The sequence below is a fragment of the Patiria miniata genome, unplaced genomic scaffold (assembly GCF_015706575.1).
Source record: "Patiria miniata isolate m_02_andy unplaced genomic scaffold, ASM1570657v1 HiC_scaffold_23, whole genome shotgun sequence".
NCBI lineage: Eukaryota > Metazoa > Echinodermata > Asteroidea > Valvatida > Asterinidae > Patiria > Patiria miniata.
This window is the reverse complement of record NW_024037062.1, coordinates 2,386,513-2,408,387: the sequence shown is the minus strand read 5'-3', so window position 1 is coordinate 2,408,387 and position 21,875 is coordinate 2,386,513. Positions and strand designations below refer to the sequence as shown.

At 37.6% G+C, this 21,875-nt stretch overlaps 1 long non-coding RNA gene and 1 pseudogene across 1 annotated transcript; one reads left to right on the top strand and one right to left on the bottom strand.

The window, feature by feature from the left end:
* Positions 1-91: 91 nt before the first annotated feature.
* LOC119731364 lies at positions 92-11,494 on the bottom strand (annotated as a pseudogene).
* Positions 11,495-18,432: 6,938 nt separating this feature from the next.
* Positions 18,433-19,695, top strand: LOC119731125. Its single transcript, XR_005271433.1, has 2 exons — positions 18,433-18,552; positions 18,840-19,695. It is a non-coding gene; the product is annotated as an uncharacterized LOC119731125 (long non-coding RNA).
* Positions 19,696-21,875: the final 2,180 nt, after the last annotated feature.

The window sequence follows — 21,875 nt, the reverse complement described above, 5'->3', positions numbered from 1 at the left end:
CTTACATTTCAACATTAGAAGTCTGAACAAAAATATTGATCATATGAAAACATGTTTGCACTCATTAAGTAGCAACCTATCCGTTATTGGACTAAGTGAAACCTGGCTGAATACCAACTGTAATCTGGGTAACGACTCGTTGTAATGTATCTTTGTTGAAATCATCACCCCTCGTCAATGTAAGAATCTGATTGTTGGTGTGGTTTACAAACCTCCTAGTGTTGACTTCAATCAATTCATCACTAGCTGGCAAAATATCCTTGAGCTTATTACAAATGAAAATAAACTTTGTCTGATAGGTGGTGATTTTAACTTAAATTTAATGAATGTTGATAACAATAACCAGTCACAGGAATTTTTAGATACTATTTACTCATCAAATTATATACCACTTATTAATAAACCCACAAGAGTTACCCAATCATCAGCTACTCTTATAGATAACATTTTCTCCTACATATTACCATTTCCAGATGCTGGTATTTTAGTTACGGATATCTCGGACCATTTCCCAATATTCACATCATTTCCTTTGTCAGTTAATCGTTCCAATCCCAGGCCAAATTGTACTCGAAAGCACACACGAGAAAACATAGCTAGTCTTAATAGTAACTTGAATTCTTGTGACTGGACAAATGTCGCCTCTGCCTCCGATGCAAACATTGCTTTTAACAATTTTATGGATACTTTAAATTTACTTATTGATAAAAATATTCCCATGACAAAAAGTAAGCCTGCATCACGAAAATCAACTCCTAAATCCCCGTGGGTTACAATTAGTTTATGCAAATCAATCTATCACAAAAACAAGCTATACCATAGATATATGTCGCATCCTAATGATTCTAATCGAACAAAATATGTGCGCTACAAAAACATTTTAACTAACGTCCTCCGTAATTCCAAACGGAAGTACTACGCTGAGCAGTTCAAACAACATAGAAATAATATCCGGAATACATGGCAAGTAATCAACAATGTAATTAATAACAAATCGCAATCCAAAATCAATAGCATAGACGTTGATGGCGAAATTATTGATAGTCCGCACCATATAGCCGATCAGTTTAATAGCTATTTTACTTCAATTGGTCAAACACTTAGTGGTAAGATACCAACCAGTACTAAAAATTATTCTGATTATTTATCTAGTCCCCATCCGAACTCAATATTCCTTGCCCCAGTAACTGAACAAGAAGTCATCGATATTGTACATAAATTGCCAAAGAAAAAAAGTGCAGGCTATGACATAATAACTAGTTCACTTATCAAGGAAATTATTTTGTCAATATCCCAACCTTTAACTCTTGTTATGAATTTGTCAATTTCGACAGGAATATTTCCTGAAAAAATGAAAGTTGCCAGAGTTACTCCAATTTTCAAGAAAGGTGACGCAAAATCAGTAAACAACTATAGGCCGATATCAGTATTAACCACCTTCTCAAAAATCCTTGAGCGAATTATTTACAATCGTACCACTAAATATTTAAATGAGTATAATATTATATCTGACAGTCAATTCGGATTCCGAGAAAATTATTCAACAACACATGCCATCATTAAGCTAGTAGACAAAATCACAACCAACCTTGATTCATCTAAAAGTACGCTTGGAATTTTCTTAGACCTCTCTAAGGCCTTTGACACCATTAATCATGACATTCTTTTAACAAAGCTTGACTATTATGGGATTAGAGGCATTCCTCTGGAGTGGTTTAAGAATTACCTTTCTAATCGTCAACAATTTGTGTCCTTAGAGAGTCACCAGTCCTCTCTTAAACAAATATCCCATGGAGTTCCTCAAGGATCAATACTCGGACCTTTACTGTTCTCTATTTATATTAATGATTTTAACAAATCATCAGATCTGTTTTCCTTCATTATGTTTGCTGATGACAGTAATTTATTTCTTAGTCATAACAACATTGATGTACTTGCTGATTTAGTTAACCAAGAATTACTTACAATTTCTGAATGGTTTAAAGCTAACAAATTATCCCTTAATATCAAGAAAACAACCTGTATGCTATTTTCCGCTAAAACATGGTCCCATTTACCTGATATATATATATATATCGATAACATAAAATTGCCCTATTCTGATTGTGTACAATTTTTGGGATTATATATTGATCCTACTCTCTCTTGGAAAATTCAAGTAAACAACATTTGTGCTATTATCTCTAGAAATATAGGTGTCATTAGTAAGCTCAAAGCCTTTTTCCCACAGGAAATACTGTTTATGCTGTAAAATACATTGATTTTGCCTTATTTGAGCTATGGTATCCTAGCATGGGGGAATTGTGCAGCTAGTTATATGAATAGAATTCTTAACCTACAAAAACGGGCATTGAGAGTTATTAATTCTGTCGACCGACTTGAACATTCAAATCCTCTCTTCTGTAAACATAAAACACTCAAGGTCAATGACATTTATTCACTTCAGCTTGGAGCCTTCATGCATCGTTTGAATAATAATTTACTTCCAAATCCCATTGCACAAATGTTCTGTAGAAACGAAACTATACATCACCATTTTACCCGTCAACGTAGAGAATTTCACTTTTCATTTGCAAGAACAACTGTTTATAAAAAGACAATTAGGCATGAAGGCCCCAAGTACTGGAAGTCCTTACATAAATCACTCCAGGGCACTCGTAGCCTTCCATTATTTAAATCTAAACTTAAATCGAATTTACTATCAAATTATAATAGCTCAGATTAATCTTCTTACTGGGTTACTACTCTGTATTGCTACTCTGTATTTCTTTTTTTTCCGATCAGCAATATTGCTTTTCCGTATGTTATGTACAATTTAAAATTTATACGTTCAATTGTTTTTCATTTGTTTTTCATTAAATGTTTGTATTAATCCATGTTAAAGGGGATCTCTACTCGACAAGCTCTGCTTTTTGGGGATCCCCTTCCGCCATCTCCAATTAGAAAATAATGCGTCCAAAGTGTATAAATATATTTTGTAAAACAAGCTCGAACTTTATATTACCCAAAACTACATGTACGTATTTATGCCTTGTCACTTTGAAATGAGATGTGGTAAAAATAATAAAGAATGAATGAATGAATGAATAACGCTGTCACTACTGTGATGTCATTTCAAGAAGACACTGTTCAGTTTAGGGTTTTTTCTTTCAAATTATTCATCCAAATTTTGCTAATTGAAAACATTTGTGGGAAAGGGTTGGTCATTGGCTTACTGCCATGAACTGACACATCATATAATCACCCCCAAAAAAGAAATTTAAAACAGCAAAATATCCAAAATTCTACGAACTTTTTGTTGTGCTGAAATAGCCGTGTCACATTAAACATGCTTGGAATGGCATCACATGTTTTGTAACGAATAAAAAAGAGAAGGGCACCAAAACACCCTTCAAAAAGGGAAAATGTAGGTATTCCCGGCGAATTTCCGAAATTTTCCAATCTTAGCTTGTAGCTGTCTTAAATTAAGTCTTTGCAGCCTTTTGACGGTTGACGCATTCAAATTAGCGAACATCTGTGCGCTTGTAAAGTATAACCATGCTTTTCGTTTCTTATTCGTTCATGGGCAATCGCTTTCATCGTTTGGTCATTTAAATTATTAAAACATTGATACATTTCCTATTTTTCTCCGAGGTTCATTTCCTTCCAAGACTTGATAACTGTAAAACTTACCATGTTACAAATTAACTCATAGGCCCTATGAGGAAAACAAGATGTAATTACGAATTAATTAATTGAAGGGACTAAGATCATTTGTTTTTCACTGTTTATCTTTTCTACTTGCTTAAACGTTTGAGCAAGGGGCATCTTAACGTTGACGATTTCTTGACGTGCAAAACATCGGAACACCTATGTTTGGCAATGGATGTACCATCGGGAACATTTCTCTTGTCTGAGTTATTTCTTAAATGTTTTCTTGCGTATGTCTGACCGAACACTTACTGCATTCACAGGGCCCACGCAAAGTTAGTTTGCAATGCAAGCCTTGAAAATACATCTTTGTGTCACATTTAACCTTATTTGCGAATTTCGTTTTCATTTTTGAAGGATGTTTTTGGTGCTTCCCCGTTGTTATGCTAATGCAAAGTTTCATATTCATTTGAATACCTGTGATGGCATTCCGGGCATGATTAATGTTACACGGCTATTTAAGCACAAAAAAATGTTAGAATTTTGGATATTTTGCTGTTATAAATTTCTTTCATTTGGTGAATCTTTGATGTGTCAGTATGCATGGCAGTAAGCAAGTGAGCAACCCTTTCACACAAATGTTTTCAATCAGCAAATTTAGGATAAATAATTTGAAAGAAAACCCCAAAACTGAACAGTGTCTTCCTGAACTAACATGACAGTAACAGCGCGCTCATACGTAGTCCGGAAAAGCATGGAAACTTTAAGTGTTTAACCTTAAAAGGGCCGGGTTATTTTGACCATTCCGCCCCGGTCCCTTAAGGGTAATAGAAGTGCACGTTTGCGATAAGATTAACCAAAAAATGTTATCAAATGTGTAGTTTTTTTTACATTTCACAGTAATAAAGAGTTGCACAAAAAGAATTCCTGAGAAAAATTCATGATTTACCCTAAGGAATACGGACACGTATGAAGTCTTAAAAGATGTTTGACAAAATGTGAAATATGTTTGCCCATTAATAAAAACGAATGCCCGATCAACCCTTTACTGCTGGTTTAGACGAAATTGAATGAACAACGCGATACTTTTAATATGAATGCATCTTTGAAAGGGACGAGTAAAGCTAAAATGCAATAGTTTGCTCGGATACTGAAATTCAATGATTCTGTTTGATTGTCGAATGCCGATCTGCGTGTTCTTTCAATTTCAATCTAAATCGAATGAGCCAGGCGTTAAATTGAATGAAAACTTGGTAAAATTGGCCGGGAAAACCTATTAAACTTGCAAATAAGTTTAAGGGTGAGGCAAAGATGTGTTTTTTAGGTTTGCATTGAAAACTGTGCATGGGCCCTGTGAATACGGTAAGTGTTCGGTCAGACATATGCAAGAAAACATTCAAGAAATAACGCAAGACAAGTGTTCCCAACGGTACAATCATTGCCAAACATACGTGTCCCGATGTCTTGCAAGTATAAAGAAAAGATCAACACTGAAAAAGAAATTATCTTAATCCCTTTCAATTTATTATTTCGTTGCATCTTGTTTCCTTCATATCAGTTGATTTGTATTATTGTAAATTTTACATTCAACAAGATTTTTGGTGGGAAACGAACCTCGGAGAAAAATAGTAAAAAAAAAAAGATTAACAAATCTTACTAATTTAAATGACCAAACGATGAAAGTGATTCCCAGAAACGAATAAGAAACGAAAAGCATGGTTATACGTTATAAGCGCACAAATGTTCGCTAATTTGAATGCGTCAACCGTCAAAAGCTTGCAAAGACTTAAATTTAGATTGCTACAAGTTAAGTCTTGACTGCACCAAAACGAAATGGGCTGCCCGAAAACGAAAACGAACATTCACAGCAAAATCGTGGCTGACTAAAAATGAAATTGAATGAACCCCAAGTGAAAAAGAAGCCCCAATTGGACCACATGTGCAAAACTCACGCGAAATTGAATGGCTGATAATGAAACTGATTAGAAAAATTTGTAAATTCGCCGGGAAAACCTATAATGTTTCTCCGGCCAATTTTACCAATTTTTCATTTTATTTAACACCTATGGTTAATTCATTTTAGATTAAAATTAAAAAGATCACGCATACCGTCATTCGACCATCAAAAAGAAAAATTTCGTCTGAACCAACAGTAAGGGTTGATCGGACATTCATTTTATTAATGAGCTAAAATAAAAATTAACATTTTGTCAAGCATATCTTAACTTCCTGCATGTCTGTATTCCTATAAAATTCTTAGTTATCTCAGCGTAAATCATATTATAGTTTTTTTACTAAAATGATACTTATTGAATCCGAGTGAAAGACATTATCAGTGTGCAAGATATGCATCTTTCAGACATTTCATAAACAGAATATTTGAATATTTGGTCAGGTGCAACTTGGAATAAATTATTACGTCATTTCATGAATTCTAAACGATCTGTATTGCTATAGTAGGCAATTTTTAACAATTTAAACACATTTTTGTGAGCAAAAGATCATCTTTTAAACATTGTTTGTTCGAGTTTGAAGTCATTGACTCAGCCTTATTTAAGCTTAATTTGGCTAAAATTTCCATACGGGGATGAAAAAAGTATGTAGGGGGACATATATCCCCCACCAACTTTAAAAATTGTTGGGGGGGGGGGGGCTCGGTCCCCGCCCCAATTATCAGTTGTAACTTTACCAAAAGTCATGCCATTGTGCCATCGGCTGTATGGGGGCGCCTTCGTAAGAATAGTATGCATGTATCGTCCCGAAAAGCACTATACATCCGTTATGCTAGTGCGCTTAATTTTCGGTTAGAACAGCACCCCCATCGAGAGATGGTACCACAGATGGTATCTTTCTGGGTTCTTTCCATACGCTGTTGTGCCTGAATGTTTCCAATTTGAAATAATAAGTCTTTATTCATCGTTACTACAACATGACTAGTCAGGGTATGAACAGCAGAATACTCAAATAGCCAGAAAAAAGGGCCATTTTGGGGTTAATTTGGAATTTCAAGGGGTGGGGGTTATTTAAGAGATACAGCATTAGTTTTGGTGTCAACAGTCTTGTATTGATGGTGTTAACCATTTCCCAGATGGGAGTCTTCATATTTTGACATTGGACTTTACAACCCCACTCTATTAGTACTCGACCGCTATATTGCAACACTTTAATCATACATGTGCGACACTAAAGATGAATTTAAAAAACAAAAAATCATCTAGAATTTTATTGTTTTTTTTCTTTGTAAAAAGCCCTAATGACGGATGGAGGTGGCAGTGCACATTTTGGTGATTTTAGTTTGTGTTGGTAAATTGCCCCAGTGGCGGATGGTGACAGTGTACATTTTGATGATTTTAGTGGTGTTTTTTTTGTAAATAGCCCTAATGCCGGATAGTCGCAATGTGATTATTTATTATCTAGAATATTATATTTGTTTCTACTGTAAATAGCTATAAAGGCGGATGGAGGTGGCAGTGCACATTTTGATGATTTTAGTGGTGTTTTTTTGGTAAATAGCCCTAATGCCGGATAGTGGCAATCCACATTTGAGTGAACGCGCCGCCTCGCCTACGTACGTAGCTAGCCCTGCGCGACGTGAACTCGTACGGTCCAAATTGTGTGATATGGATACTGTCTGTGCTCGGTGTAGGCACGGACGTTCGTGCCGCGAGTGCCCGTTCAGTTTCTTGATGAAAGACTCCCAAACGACGCCATAGAACCAGACTAATGATACTGTGCCTAATAACTGGCACGTTCGCTGGCCTGGTGGCTTGCATGACATGCTTAAATGTTAAATTTCTATATTGTACAGCACTTTTTTAATTTGTACACCCTGCGAACATTCTCATGCATTTATCTGCTAAAATATTGCGTGCGCTAGAATTTAAATGAAAATCCTTTGCAAAACGATGTGTCAATTTAATAGCAACAGTTCGAGGTTTGGGCGCACGCAGTGCCTACGCAGCACGCACGCGCACATGCTGAGCAGTCCATCCGATCATCCCGCAGATCGTTGGCAACACGTGTTCAACTTCTTGTCGACTGCCGAGGAAGCTGACTTAATTCCAGCAATGAGAAGCAGTATACTCAACACATCCATGCAGTTTCTGATAATTAGGAATTTTCAGCTGTATAAATGATATATAGCTTTGTATTGTTGCCTCAGTATTGCTCAGCTTTTCTACCAGTAATTTCAATCAAATTCTGAATGTAGGACCACAACGTGTTTTGCGTGGAAATTTCCAGCAGCAACTGACAGTTACAACGAACACGAAGTGAAAGAGGCTTACCCTACTCAGTTGAATGCACAAAGCAAACAAAGTCAGGTATTGTTAGTAGATTGTTTCCCTGGCAATGCTGCTTTGGCTATTGTCTAATTTAAACTAGCGATCAAACTAATTGGTACTGATCAATCAATGGCTGACAACTTGTATAATTCTCTGATGCTGTACGTGGCTGAAATGATTCGGTCAGATGAAACTCGCCCTTTGTGAAAATGTACTAGAAGTGCAGGGAGTTATCATATTTTACGTTGTAGCAGTATAACAACACATTTGTCCCTTCAGCTGTTCAGATTTTGTTCTTCTTCCTTTTCTACCGACGTATTCTTCTTCTTCTCCCTTTTCTTTTTGTTGTATCTCAAATCCCATAGACTTTGTACGCGTCTTTTCTGGCCGCAACTGTTGACTTTCATCTTTGTCATACATCATTCAAAGTTAGCACAGACATAGCCCCTACTGCAAAATTGTGTTTCGACAAGTAATGTCATGATGACATCATCATTTGCCAAGTGACATCACCAAAGGTGCATCTTTTAATGGCCTATATCTAGAGAACTACAAGGCAGATTTGGTCGAAATTTTCTTGATACACATATCGGGATGTGCTATAACTGAAGGTGACATTAAGATGAGTTCATATGATTTTATATGGATTTTGTACATTTTAAAGTTCATTGTCTCATCCATTGAACGCAACATAGTAAATTCAAAATTCTTTCTGTAATTAATTGGTTTGTTAGGTCATAGATATGTGAAAAGTGTGAGACCTCATGATGACGTCATCAAAAATGCAATTGTTACAGCACCTAAGGGAAGGTCCTTTCGTCATGAAACTTGGAGGGAAAGTAGATAATATGTTTTGCAAAATCCGAAATGCCGTCACGATGACATTGATTTTTTTCTTATTGTAGAATAGCCTTGGTCAATGCTCTTGTCGTTATTCGTCCCGCGTATATATCGTCGGCATATATCCTCACGCGCTATGCACATGTATGTAAAAATACAGCACGAACAGCGACCTCACGCGTCCACTATTTTTATATGCAAATCAGTTGGGGACGATCAAGAGCCTTGGTTCAATCGTCCTTGCGAGGTTTTGGGGGTGGTGCTCATTATGTTAATAGCCTAAGCTGACCTTAAATGTCGTTTTCTTATTGGTCGATCGTTGCGTGGAAACTTGCATAGTGAAACGTGGCACCCGTACATAATCCATACACGTAAACGTTGTGTGTCTCTGCACACGGCACCAATGCACAAAAACTGTGGTTCCTGTCACGTCCGCAAAAGGCAAATAGCGGCCAATAATTTGATGACGTCCGGATTTACCAAGGTGTGATTGGACACTCCACATATTAGCCCCGCCTACACTTATCTGTATTCGCATACGAGGTCGTGCGCTATAAATCCAGCGCAAAATCGCTAGAAATCCAGCGCAAAATAAAAAAAAAATACATAAGCTTTTGCCGACGATTGAACCAAGCACTCGATCGTCCCCAACTGATTTGCATACAAAAATAGTGGCCGCATGAGGTCGCTGTTCACGCTGTATTTTACATGCATGTGCATAGCTCGTGAGGATATATGCCGACGATTGACCGCGTACGGGTCGAATAACGACGAGAGCATTGACCGAGGCTAATTGTAGAACCACAATGTGTTTTGAATGGAAATTTCCAACAGCGACTGACAGTTAATAACGAACGCGAAATGAAAGAAGCTTACCCTTCTCAGTCGAATGCACAAAGCAATCAAAGTGGAGGTTTGTTAAAGTTTGATTCCCTGACAACGCTGCTTTGGGCGTTGTGTAATTAGAGTTGAGTACACTATTAGGAATATTGCATTTTTCGACAGTTGTTCCCATTGACCAAGGCTAATTGTAGAACCACAATGTGTTTTGAATGGAAATTTCCAACAGCGACTGACAGTTAATGACGAACGCGAAATGAAAGAAGTTTACCCTTCTCAGTCGAATGCACAAAGCAATCAAAGTGGAGGATTGTTAAAGTTTGTTTCCCTGACAACGCTGCTTTGGGCGTTGTGTAATTAGAGTTGAGTACACTGTGAGAAGTATTGCATTTTCCGACAGTTTTTCCCATTAATTAACAGCTAAAAATAGCCGATGACTTTCACGGTTGTTCTTTGTCATTATAGAAGCTTTTTCTTTAGAATGAGACAAAAAAAGGCCCATTTTTTCATATTTTAATGAAACTTGGTATGGACAGAGACCCTATGCTAAAACAGTATGTGTGTATGGTACCTCAAACACTGATGTCATATTGACCACATGTCACGTCCTTTCAGTGTAAAAAATATTATTTAGTGGATAACTAAATAACTGATGGTGCATGACTAGGATATAAATGCTGAACAACATCAATGTATCTTTTGCGAAGATGATTTTCAATTTTCTTCAACCATATTCTTCACACAAATAATGTTGTGGCAGCATTGGCATTGATGGAGATGTGCATTAAAAAACTGATGTCATGATGAAGTGATCCTTTGCATATGTAATTCTATATTACACAAAAGGTGATGTCATGATGATCTCATTTGATGTTTCAGACTTTGATTGAAAAACAATAATAGGCAAATATTTGCTTCCCAAATTTTTAAAATGAACTATTTACAGATGACTGTAAAGGTGCCTGACTAAACTTATTAAGGGAGACCAGAGAGGCCACATGAAGCTTATTCTCGAGCATAACCCCATCTAAAAACACGTTAAAATTGTGCAGCAGCAGGATTCCTGTCAAACCAGTGAGTTTGGCGGTTTCGAGACATCATCTTTCATTGAAAAAAAACCTTTTTGATTTTGCCGACGCGCATGGCGACGGCGACGCGCGCGCATACCAGAAACCGGAGACTTTTATTTTGGCCTAAGAGCAGGCCGTAGCAGTTCTCAATTTCCACCACATCTTCATCAGCTGCATTTTGAAGGGCGAGGTCATTCATCTGGCACACCATCTTGCCCTGTCCTTGGTCCTTCAGATTGAAGGAGCTACATTTGGGATGAGAGAGGCAGGCCATGCCGCAAGACTCCAGACCCTGATCAAACTCCATCAAGACATGATTATCAGTGAGGCAAGGGGAGATGATATGACCATTGGGCGCCGATCTGAAGGCAGAATAGAGGGTTGTAGTCGATAATAGCAAGCTCACATGTTGCATATCTTGGATTGGTGCATAACTTGTTACCCCATTTGCCACCCGCTGAATTGCCCATCAATGCACAATCGGCCCCACCGCGCTGATTGTCAGGCTTTCCTTCCCTCCAGTTCTGGTACGCGTTGGTATCATCACCTCTCAGAGGACAATTCTGCCAATCACCTTCCCGGTCGATGTCATGGAAGCCGATCCAGGCTCCAGTCTCTGGACCATCAGGATAAAACTCCCGTTGGAGTAATTCCCATATAAATGTCTGTTCTTCCAATGAGTTGGGAACTGCTTTTTGCTATGTGCCAGCCTCTCATTTCATTGATTACAAAATAGCAAGCATTTTCATATCAGTGCCAGCCAACAGAGCAAACAGTCGCCACACTGGCCTCAAATCCAGCCATAAGAAGCAGAACATTCAACACATCCATGTTGTTTCTGATAATTAGTGATTTTCGGCTGAAAACATGCAGTTTTGTACGGTTTTGCTTTTCAATTTCAACCAGTGTTTTCAAAATGACTTCCCAGTGAAGGCGCAGACCTCAATGTGTTTTACAGGAAAATTTCCAGCTGGCATCTCCAACTTGACAAGGACAGTTAATAAAGATCCCAAATGAAAGAGTTGTACCGCGCTCAGTTGAATGCGTGAAGCAGGGAAAGTCACAAATCAATAGCAACTTGGCTTTTATTGTTGACAAGAGAGAGAGACTTGTATTTTGACCTGAGAAAAAGGCATATTTTTTACCTTCCCAATCTCAGTAGGGAACAGCTATTGTTTTTGTTAAAATTTCTTTTTTTTACTGAGAGTTTATTGCATATTGCATCATATTTGTACTGAAAATGTGCCTGCTGAATTCTCAAGGCCTTGTGAGTGACTCTTACTTCCGGTGCTGAGGTTTTAATTTCAGACTATATTTTTCTCATAAAAAGCACACAGCAATTTTCAAATTCAAAAATATTAATAAGAGAGTTTCAGCTGAAAGCATACATGTATGTAGTTTTGTATGAATTGGCTTTTCAACCAGTACATAGAAAATGACTTTTTAGTCAGGAAAATTTCAAACTTGCATCTCCAACTGGTCAAGGACAGTTAATAAGGAACACAAATAAAAGAGGTGTGCCTCACACAATGGAATGCATGAAGCAGGGAAAGTCATGAATCAATAGTATTTTTTTTCTTTAATTGTTGACAAGAGAGAAAGACTGGTATTTGCACTGCGAGAAGAAGCATCATTTTACCATCCCAATCTGAATTGGAAACAGGTATTGTTTTTGTTCAAATTTCTTTTTTTCCCCGATAAGATATGATACCAGTTCTTTTCAGATTGCATCATGTTAGTACGGAAAATATCCTGAAGGTCTTGTGATGCTTACTTCCCATGCTACCGGAAGTGATAATTTTAGACTCTATTTATGTCATAATCGATTTGATGGGGTTGAAGTTTCAAATTAATATACAGCCATTTTCAAAGATAAATATATTACATTGATAGTACTGTGATGTCTTTTGTTCTGATGTTATGTTGTCATGAATATTTAATAAGGCAAATTTGTGACCACCATGTCTCCGAAAGGATGATAACGAATCTTTGGAATTTCATTGTATTATATCATGTGTTTCTGCTGTAATATCAAAGTCATGTGACCTAATACTAAGGTGTAACCAAAAGAGCAAAACTTATCATTCTAGCATCATATCTCTAGAATCATTGAACTAACTTTGGTTGAAACTTCACAACATTATTTAGAATCAATCCCGAACTTGTATAACACAGTGACGTTATTTAGTAGTTCGTAGTATGTTCCCCAATGTTCCCCAATACCAATGTCTCTGAAATCCTAACCCTAACCCTAACCCTAATCCTAAGGATTGCGGGAACATCGGTAATGGGGAACATAGGTATTGGGGAACATGGGGGTAGACCCCGTTCGTAGCTCTGGTGCTACAACGTCATGGAACTTTTATGAGGTAATCCATGTGTACATATCTCAAGAGAATGCAATGATGGATGATCACACTTCTTTGTACACTTTACAGTCTCAATATCAAGGTCGCTCATAATATTTCTGTGCTGCAATGCCTTTTCCGCAGACATTGTACACAGATTCCTGGGACTTTTGTAATTTCTTCAATAAGTTAATAGACTCTGTGCATGAACAAAAGATGGCGCTTTGTGACCACTTTCAAAAGCCAACGTGGGACGGAGACACCACAAAATAAGCACAATTTCTTAAAAAAATTGTGTGTACTTTGTGCCTTTCATGCGCGCTTTACACGCACAAAGTATGCACAGTACCAGTGTTGGAGCAAAGGCTTTGACCCTCAAGGCCAAGGCCAAGGCTTTAACCCTCAAGGCCAAGGCCAAGGCCAAGGCTTCGACCCTCAAGCCTCGAGGCCAAGGCCAAGGCTTAACCCTCAAGGCCAAGGCCAAGGCCAAGGCCCTGTTTTATGAAATGACCACTGATATAGAACTAATTATAGTCACATGAGTGACACATCATCACGCAAGGGCGGATCCAGAACACAATTGGGGGGGGGCAAAGAAATGTTGGTCCCCCCCAAAAAAAAAAAGTGGGTCAAAAGATTACGGCTTGGGCTTCGGGGCCCGCTTAAGGGCCATTTTAACCGATGTTTATTTAGGAAAAGATGGTGGTGTACTCATTGCCTGCCTTTATTACGACGTCACATAAAAAAAAATGGTTTCGTTTTTTTTGGAGGGGGGGTGTGGCCCCTTTTGACCCCCCTGGATCCGGCCTTATCATCACGAATTGCTCGTTACGAAGAACAACATTTCTTAATTGCAATCAACATGCTCGCATAGGCCTACACCGTTTTATGACTGCACTGTATCTATTAACGTATAAGTTCAGGTCTTCAATATGGTTTAACTAAACAAAATAATGATTTACTTCTATATTGACACACAATTCTCCCAAGTGTAACAAAAGGGGGATCCAAGAAACTGATTTGGGAAATTTTTATTTGCTGGCCCAACATGGTCAGAAATATCAGCATTATCTAAAACAGATACATGCAAATCTTTAGCACTTATCAGGGAGACATATACAACCAATCAAATCTATTCCATAGTTATATGCAATTAAAGTGATCATCTCATTAGCCCCACAAGTGTACGGAATATTGTTGCAGCAAATCTACTACAATGGTAACAACATGTGATGCTATAAAAGTGGAAGTGTGCCTAACACACAAATCTATATGGTGCTTCCCTCCTCCATCGTACATGTAATACGATTAAAATGATAACAGCAAAATTTCGAATGCAAAACTCTATGGGCCTTGAAGAGCCTTGACTCAAAATTGCAAGGCCCTGAACCCTCAAGGCCAAGGCCAAGGCCAAGGCTTTTGCCCTCAAGCCTCGAGGCCAAGGCCAAGGCCCTAAAATCCAGCCTTAAGGCAGCCTTAAGGCCAAGGCCCAGCATCAAGGCACTACATCACTGCAAAGTACACACCATTTGTTAAAATTTGGTATGTGCATAAACCCATGATATCTTCATGTGTACCTCAGGCATGACAGGCAGTGTGCTGGAATGTCTCCCTCGACTCACCCTTGGTAACTATTGAGGGGGTACATTGTGCACAGGGTCCATATCATCAGCAAACTTGGTGTGGACAAAGACCCTGTGCCCAAGTTGTATACACAGTACAATGATGTCTATGTTCATCAGTAAATGAAACACATTTCAGTGAAAAAAAAAAACAACCTGCAGAATTAAGAATCTGATGGGGCTGGAACCCCAGTCCTGGATTCACCAATAGGCACAGTAGGCACTGATGTGCCTAGCGCCTGCGAACAATTTGAGGGCCTACGAAAATGTCGCAGTGTGCCGTAAGGCCAAAAAAAAAGTTTCCGGTTGCTGGTATCGCGCGCGTCGCCGTAACCATGCGCGTCGGCAAAATGAAAACGTTTTTTTTCAATGAAAGATGATATCTCAACCGCCAAACCGCCAAACGACATGTCGTTCAAGTTTCAAAATAGCTGATTCAATGACTCCAAACTCGAAAATGATGTTTACATGATTATCTTTTGCTAAATAAAAAAATGGTGAAAGTGGTCAGAAATTGCCCTTTTTTCCCTTTTACTAATGGCATATTAAACAAAGTAAAGTGTACATGTATGTGGTTACTTTTTGGCTACATTTCTGCCAATGCACAGGCTCTCCATCTAAACAAAACAAAACAAACAATTCAAGTACTATGCAAATTACTTTAAACAGTCACAACACTCACTAAAACAAATGTTGTACTTGCAGACTAGTACAAGTTTTTCCAAACTTGTAAATCCTTTCAAATTTCTAGCAGTTCACAACAAATCTCCACAAAATAGTCATTCACTCTAAGCTGTGAAAATGTAAGCCACCACTGTGTTTTGTACATGACATGTACTTGTTCATCGGACCATTCTGAAGGATATTTTTTGTATCAGTTTGCTTCATGCAACCAGTTTCTACAGATCCAGGCCGTAGCAGTTCTCAATTTCCACCACATCTTCATCAGCTGCATTTTGAAGTGCGAGGTCATTCAGCTGGCACACCATCGTGCCCTGTCCTTGGTCCTTCAGATTGAAGGAGCTACATTTGGGATGAGAGAGGCAGGCCTTACTACAAGACACCAGACCCTAAGCCTGCAACTCCATCAAGACGTGATTATCAGTGAGGCATGGGGAGACACCGATCTGAAGGCAGAATAGAGGGTCGTAGTCGATGATAGCAAGCTCACATGTTGCATATCTTGGATTGGTGCATAACTGGTTAACCCATTTACCACTCCATACCATATAATATGTGGTATGATAATATGCGCCGACATGACATTATCAAGTCGGTGCTTTCCCGAATGATCAAGTACGGATTTACTAATCACAAGAAATATTCGGGCTACAAAACGGGCAAGAAGAGACATTCTGCAAACTGTAACTTTTGCAAAGCCACGATTTCTGAAATTAGTGATCATGGAACTACCTCCAACTTCATCCGTCATCTGCAGCGTGTACAGAAATCCTGGTATAAGCCTGAGGAACTTCGTAAATGATGGGATAGATTCAGTTGCGGGGGGGGGGGGACCTTTTCCTTCCTCCCAAAACTTTGAACCAATGTGGTAGGCATTACAATTTTGTGAAATATTTTACTTGTATACCCCCATCAAGTGCACCAGTGGAGCGCATTTTCAGTCATGGGGGTATAATAATGCGTCCCCATCGTGCCAGCTTATCTTCCCGCATGTTGGAAATGCTTATGTGTCAAAGATGTAATGAACATTTTTTAGTTTAAATTTTAATTAAGCCAAAACATAATTTACATACTTGTGACCTTGCAAGGCATTCTGAGTACAAGCAGTGACAATTTTCCAGCAACATTTTTTTTAAAGAGGATCGGAATTTGGGATTTCAATATTTTAAGTTTTTTACACTTGGAAAGCCTTTTAAATCCTGAAGTTCACTTAAACAAATATTGAGGGCGAAATCTTTTATGAATTTGGTTAAACTGCTTACTACATATTACATTTAACCTTTGCTTTGTATTAAAAGGGGTCAAACAATATGCTTTGTCCTGGTTCTCAACCACAATGATGTGTATTTGAGATTCACAAAAGGACTCGGACTCGGAGACAAGGACTCGGACTCAGACTCAGACTAGGATACCAAGGACTCGGTTCGGATGGGGTGGACTCGACCATAGCACTGATTATTTATTACCTAGAATTTTCTTCTTTTTCAGTCGTACTTGGTCATCTGCAAAGAGTTGCTCATGTTCTGGCAATGGTTCCAGCCCTACTTGTCCTAGCTGCGCAACGTTGTAAAAAATTAAACATCTTTGAGGAATATAGGCCTAATATCTGCATAATATACGACGGATGTTTGCATATGATTTGTTCATTCGTGAAACAATCAATGAATCACCTCTACCCACCATTTGGAAATAATATTTAGTTTTAGCTGACTATCTATGTGCGGTAACTTCAGGGGTGGATCCAGGATTTTCCAAAGGGTGAAGGGCGTGATTTTTTTAAAACCTGTATAGGGGAAGTTTTGTCGTGATACACCAACGTGAAAAGCTACGGCGTGGGGTTCGGGGCCGACTTAATGGTCCCAAAATTGTGAACTTTAGAAGCTCTTTGGTGCCTTTAGAGCAAATCTTGGTATCTTTGAGGTAGATTTTTCCTCAAAATTCAGAGGAGATAGATAACATTTTTTTTTAAATAAAAATATAATAAATATTTCACAAACATAACAATTTTCTTAACTGGAAAAGTTCGGATGAAAAGTAAGTTTCAAATTAAAACAAATTAAGCAAAAAAAAAATTCTTCTTCGTATTACATGACCTTCCAAAATTAGGGTCGTTAGGTCGGAATTTTTTTTTATTTCGTCATAAAAATGTCTTGTGCTGATTGACTTAATGGAGCATACAAGGAATCATGCATAATTTGTGCCTTAATAAAGTTCATTCACGCCACAAAAGTAATCGAGACTGTCCATCAAAAGTGATAAAACTTGCCTCACCTAATATGAAAAACATATATTTAAGGTGGATGATTCTTAAAAATAATGGAGAATGGAAGTCCTCCACGCCACTATGCTCAACGTTAGTCACAGTCAGCCGCCAGCCAGCAGTGGCCTTATATCGCCTCGTGCACACGGCGCACTATCAGTGTGCATACCTGCACTGTGTATTTGTAGCGGACTCGGCAACGAACCCACGTGCTGTTGCCGAACATTTTTCAGAAACACGCTAACGGTGTATCAAGTACATATGAGCGGAACAATCTCCTTATAAATATATTTTAATGGAAAATACATACACAGAAAAGAGAGATCACGTTCTGGGAATTACTTGGAATAAATTCTCCTTCTTCATCGATGTTTATTAATTATTTGGTATTTTCTAAGATCCAAATTCGTCCTGTCACGTTATGTAGGTCGTAGTCACTGGTTCCAGTCCTACCAGTGAATGGTGATGGCGCTGCACTGCACTGCCATCCTATGCCGCACGGAACATCGTATACGCGTACAGCGGCATGGCTTTGGTGCTTTTTGATCACAAATGTGTCAATGGTTTAGGGCTTTTTCGTCAAGATTTAGCATGTCAAGATGAACATTTTTTTTTACGATTATAGTGCCATATGTAATTCTACCGTATCGGGTCGATACGCACGCATAACCCAATATGTGTATATAAATGGCTTAAACTCAAAATCTATTTTTTTATAAACATGGACATGCAGGCTAGGCTTATGTGTAATTTTAGTCAGTGAAATGGTCTTCCAATGTCCCAAGAATAGCATTTTTGACAAAAACAAACTGTGTTTGTTTTTATTTTTAGCCCTGGCTGACTGGTGACCATTCCTGCAATGATCTGGATCATTGACTGATAGATGCGTCCAACATCATGAAGACAACCTGTAGAGGTCCAGCTGTCATGCTGGTTATTGCATGCTGTTCAGCTTGTGTTAATGCTACTAAATTTAAGGTAATTATTCTTCATGTGTACAACAATGAGGTTTTCGAATTAGTCTTACGACTGTGGATACATTCTGAACATCAATGAAGTAATTTTGTATCACAAACATGAAAATTAAATGTACACACATGTTTACAATGCACATGTAAGTTTTAGATTAAAAAAGTGAATTACTTGAGTGAAAGTATTTTGTCTATCAGTCATGCAGCTCAAATTTCAAACTGATGCAACAAAAACATTAAATTTACTTCCAGAAGTATTTATTAAGTTACCTTTTTTTTTTTTTTTTACTTTAGGTGTCCAAACAGTGAGTGAATGTCAGCGACAACCTTCAACATTAGGAGGCAAACCAAAGATAGACGGGTCCTACAGTGTTCAGTCAGTTCAAACCAAACTCTCTACTGCAAATAGACCTCACAAATTTTGTTTAATTTTTTTTTAAATTTAGCAGAAAATACTTAAAGAAATTCTAATTATTGACTGAAAACCACTTTTGTTTAATCCTGACATTATCTTTGATTATGTGGATTAGGTGACACAAGTGTTATACTTGAGATTTTTAAAATGTACTGAAAATGTACCACAATCATTAAATAATTGCAGCTATACAACCTGACAGTTCATTTTCAATGATTACAATACATACATGTATGTACCTGAATGCTGTATTCTGTGCAAGTTGGTTAAAATAATCAGCTATATAATAGACTGGTGAAACAAACTGTTCACACCATCAATTTATTAATGAAAAACATCTGTGTGCTGTTAAATTGTACTTGTAACATTTGGTGCTCATATGTCTCTAAAAAAAATGAAAGAATTGTTTGTACTAAGAGAGTCAACTGCATTCATTTAAAAAAAAAGTTAACAAATGTATAAGGATATTCGGAATTTATTAAAGAAAAATGTGTATTGAAGATAACGCACTCTTAAAGCATTCTTTCTTATGTCTAAGTTTCCCTTCGTTGAATTTTAGGTGTTTCATTTTAAGTGCACCATTTCAGGATTACTTGTAGAATTTTTTAGTTCATGAATTTTTTTTTTTTTTTTTTTGAACACGAAATCGGGTTGCGAAATTTTAACCACGGGAATTGGTCAAAATGGCTGACCACGGCAATGGGGTTAAATTGACCACGGAATTGGGTTAAAAATATGACCACAATGGGGTCAAATATCGACCAAAATACGTGGTTATTTATACTGACCACGTCAGGTGGGGTCGTTTTGACCACGGATGTCGTCGGTGCATATTTGACGACGGGAACGTGGTTAAAAATGACCACGACGTGGTTACTTTTTAACCACGTATTTTTAAGAGTGTACGCGTACAGCGGCATGGCTTTGGTGCTTTTTGATCACAAATGTGTCAATGGTTTAGGGCTTTTTCGTCAAGATTTAGCATGTCAAGATGAACATTTTTTTTTACGATTATAGTGCCATATGTAATTCTACCGTATCGGGTCGATACGCACGCATAACCCAATATGTGTATATAAATGGCTTAAACTCAAAATCTATTTTTTTTTACACACGGAGTACCCCAAGGCTCAACTTTAGGACCTTTGCTTTTTATAATATATAGTAATGATTTTAAAAAAGTCTTCTAATTTGCTCTCCTTTATATTGTTTGCTGATGACTCTTTTTTATTCTTTTCCCATAGCAACCTCAATTACCTCACTGACACTGTTATTACTGAACATGTATCTGTTTCGAGTTGGTTCAGACTAAATAAATTATCCTTAAATATTTCCAAAACTAGCTCCATGTTGTTCAGTAACTCTGTCAGTGAACTACCCTGTAGTAGTATGATTGATGATTCTGTAATTATAAAAACTGATTGTTGTAAATGTTTGGGTTTGTTTATTGACTCGGGGCTAACATGGAAAGATCATGTTGATCATTTATGTAAAATCATTGCAAGAAACGTAGGTGTATTAACAAAATCAAGCATCTTTTACCTGTAAACGTTTTGAAATTTCTTTATAACACACTAATTGTCTCTCATCTTAGCTATGGTTTACTTGCTTGGGGTAGTAGTTCTGCTACAAGACTACTTCTTTAACAGAAAAGAGCCTTGCGTGTAATTAATTTTGCCGACTTCTATGAACACAAATATCCCCTTTTTATAAAACATAAACCTTTAAAACTTAATGATATGTATAACGTTCAGCTTGGGTCTTTAATGTATCAATCTTCTCGCAATACTTTACCATCTTCCATTAATAGTATTTTTAGCCAGAAGTGAAATTCATTTCTTTGGACTCGTCAAGCTTCTAATTTTTATATTCCATTTAGTCGTACCTCTCTTGCTCAAAATACTGTTAATCACAAGGGACCCAAGCTGTGGAATTCGTTCTCTACACAACTTCAAGATTCTACCAATCTTTCCACTTTTAAAAGCCTATTTAAATCAATCTTAATTCAAACTTATTATTAAATCATGATGGTAGACATATGTTGTTACATGTAGATTGTAGAATATCCATGATTGTATTGCTCATTGTTGACCTGACTAGTTAAAATGATCTGTATTGTATTGTTTGTTTGTCTGTTGTTTACGTCTGAATGTGTATTGTGTTTAGGTATGTTGCTTTTCTATGTAATTACTTTAAATAGAGCATGCTCATTGAGCCCTACCTCGTGTGACTGACCATTCAATAGTGTTCATTGTAAGTTACTTCCTTTCCCATGGTTTGGACTCAATGAGCTTGCCTGTCTGGGGCCCATGCTTAAAAGCTCTACTTCTTATTGGGTCCCACTGCTGCAGTGTCTCTAAAATATCAGTTTTGTTGTATTATTTGTAATTCTTTTCTGCTATGCAATTATTTTATGTCATTTAAAGATTTGATGCTGTGGAAATAAATGAACCTTGAACCATGAACCATGTTTGTACGTGGGGATAACATCTTAATGTTTTATCTGAAGGAAATGGGGGGGGGGGGGGGGCATGCGCCCTCAACTCCTCTTCCCCCGATGGATCCGTCCCTAATTGGGATAAATTGTCAAAATTGCCATAATTTGTTGAGCAATCCACAGACTTACGCACTGAGAAACTTTCTTAAAATTGTCGTGACTGAAATGTTGCGCAACGTACACTATAAATGGTGGCCCGAGTGTTCTTTGTCAGCGCATAAGGTGACATGAAATCGGCTGCAGGAATGAGATGGTCAAATAAAATAGTCTGACAATTGAAAGGTGTGAAAGTTGCGTATCTGTCTATGCATATTCATGAAGGACCAAATATAACTGTGTGAACATGAATTATACAGGGTTAGTGAAAAAGAAAGTGACTTAGATTAATGATTTTGTATTTTAAAACCAATTTAATTGG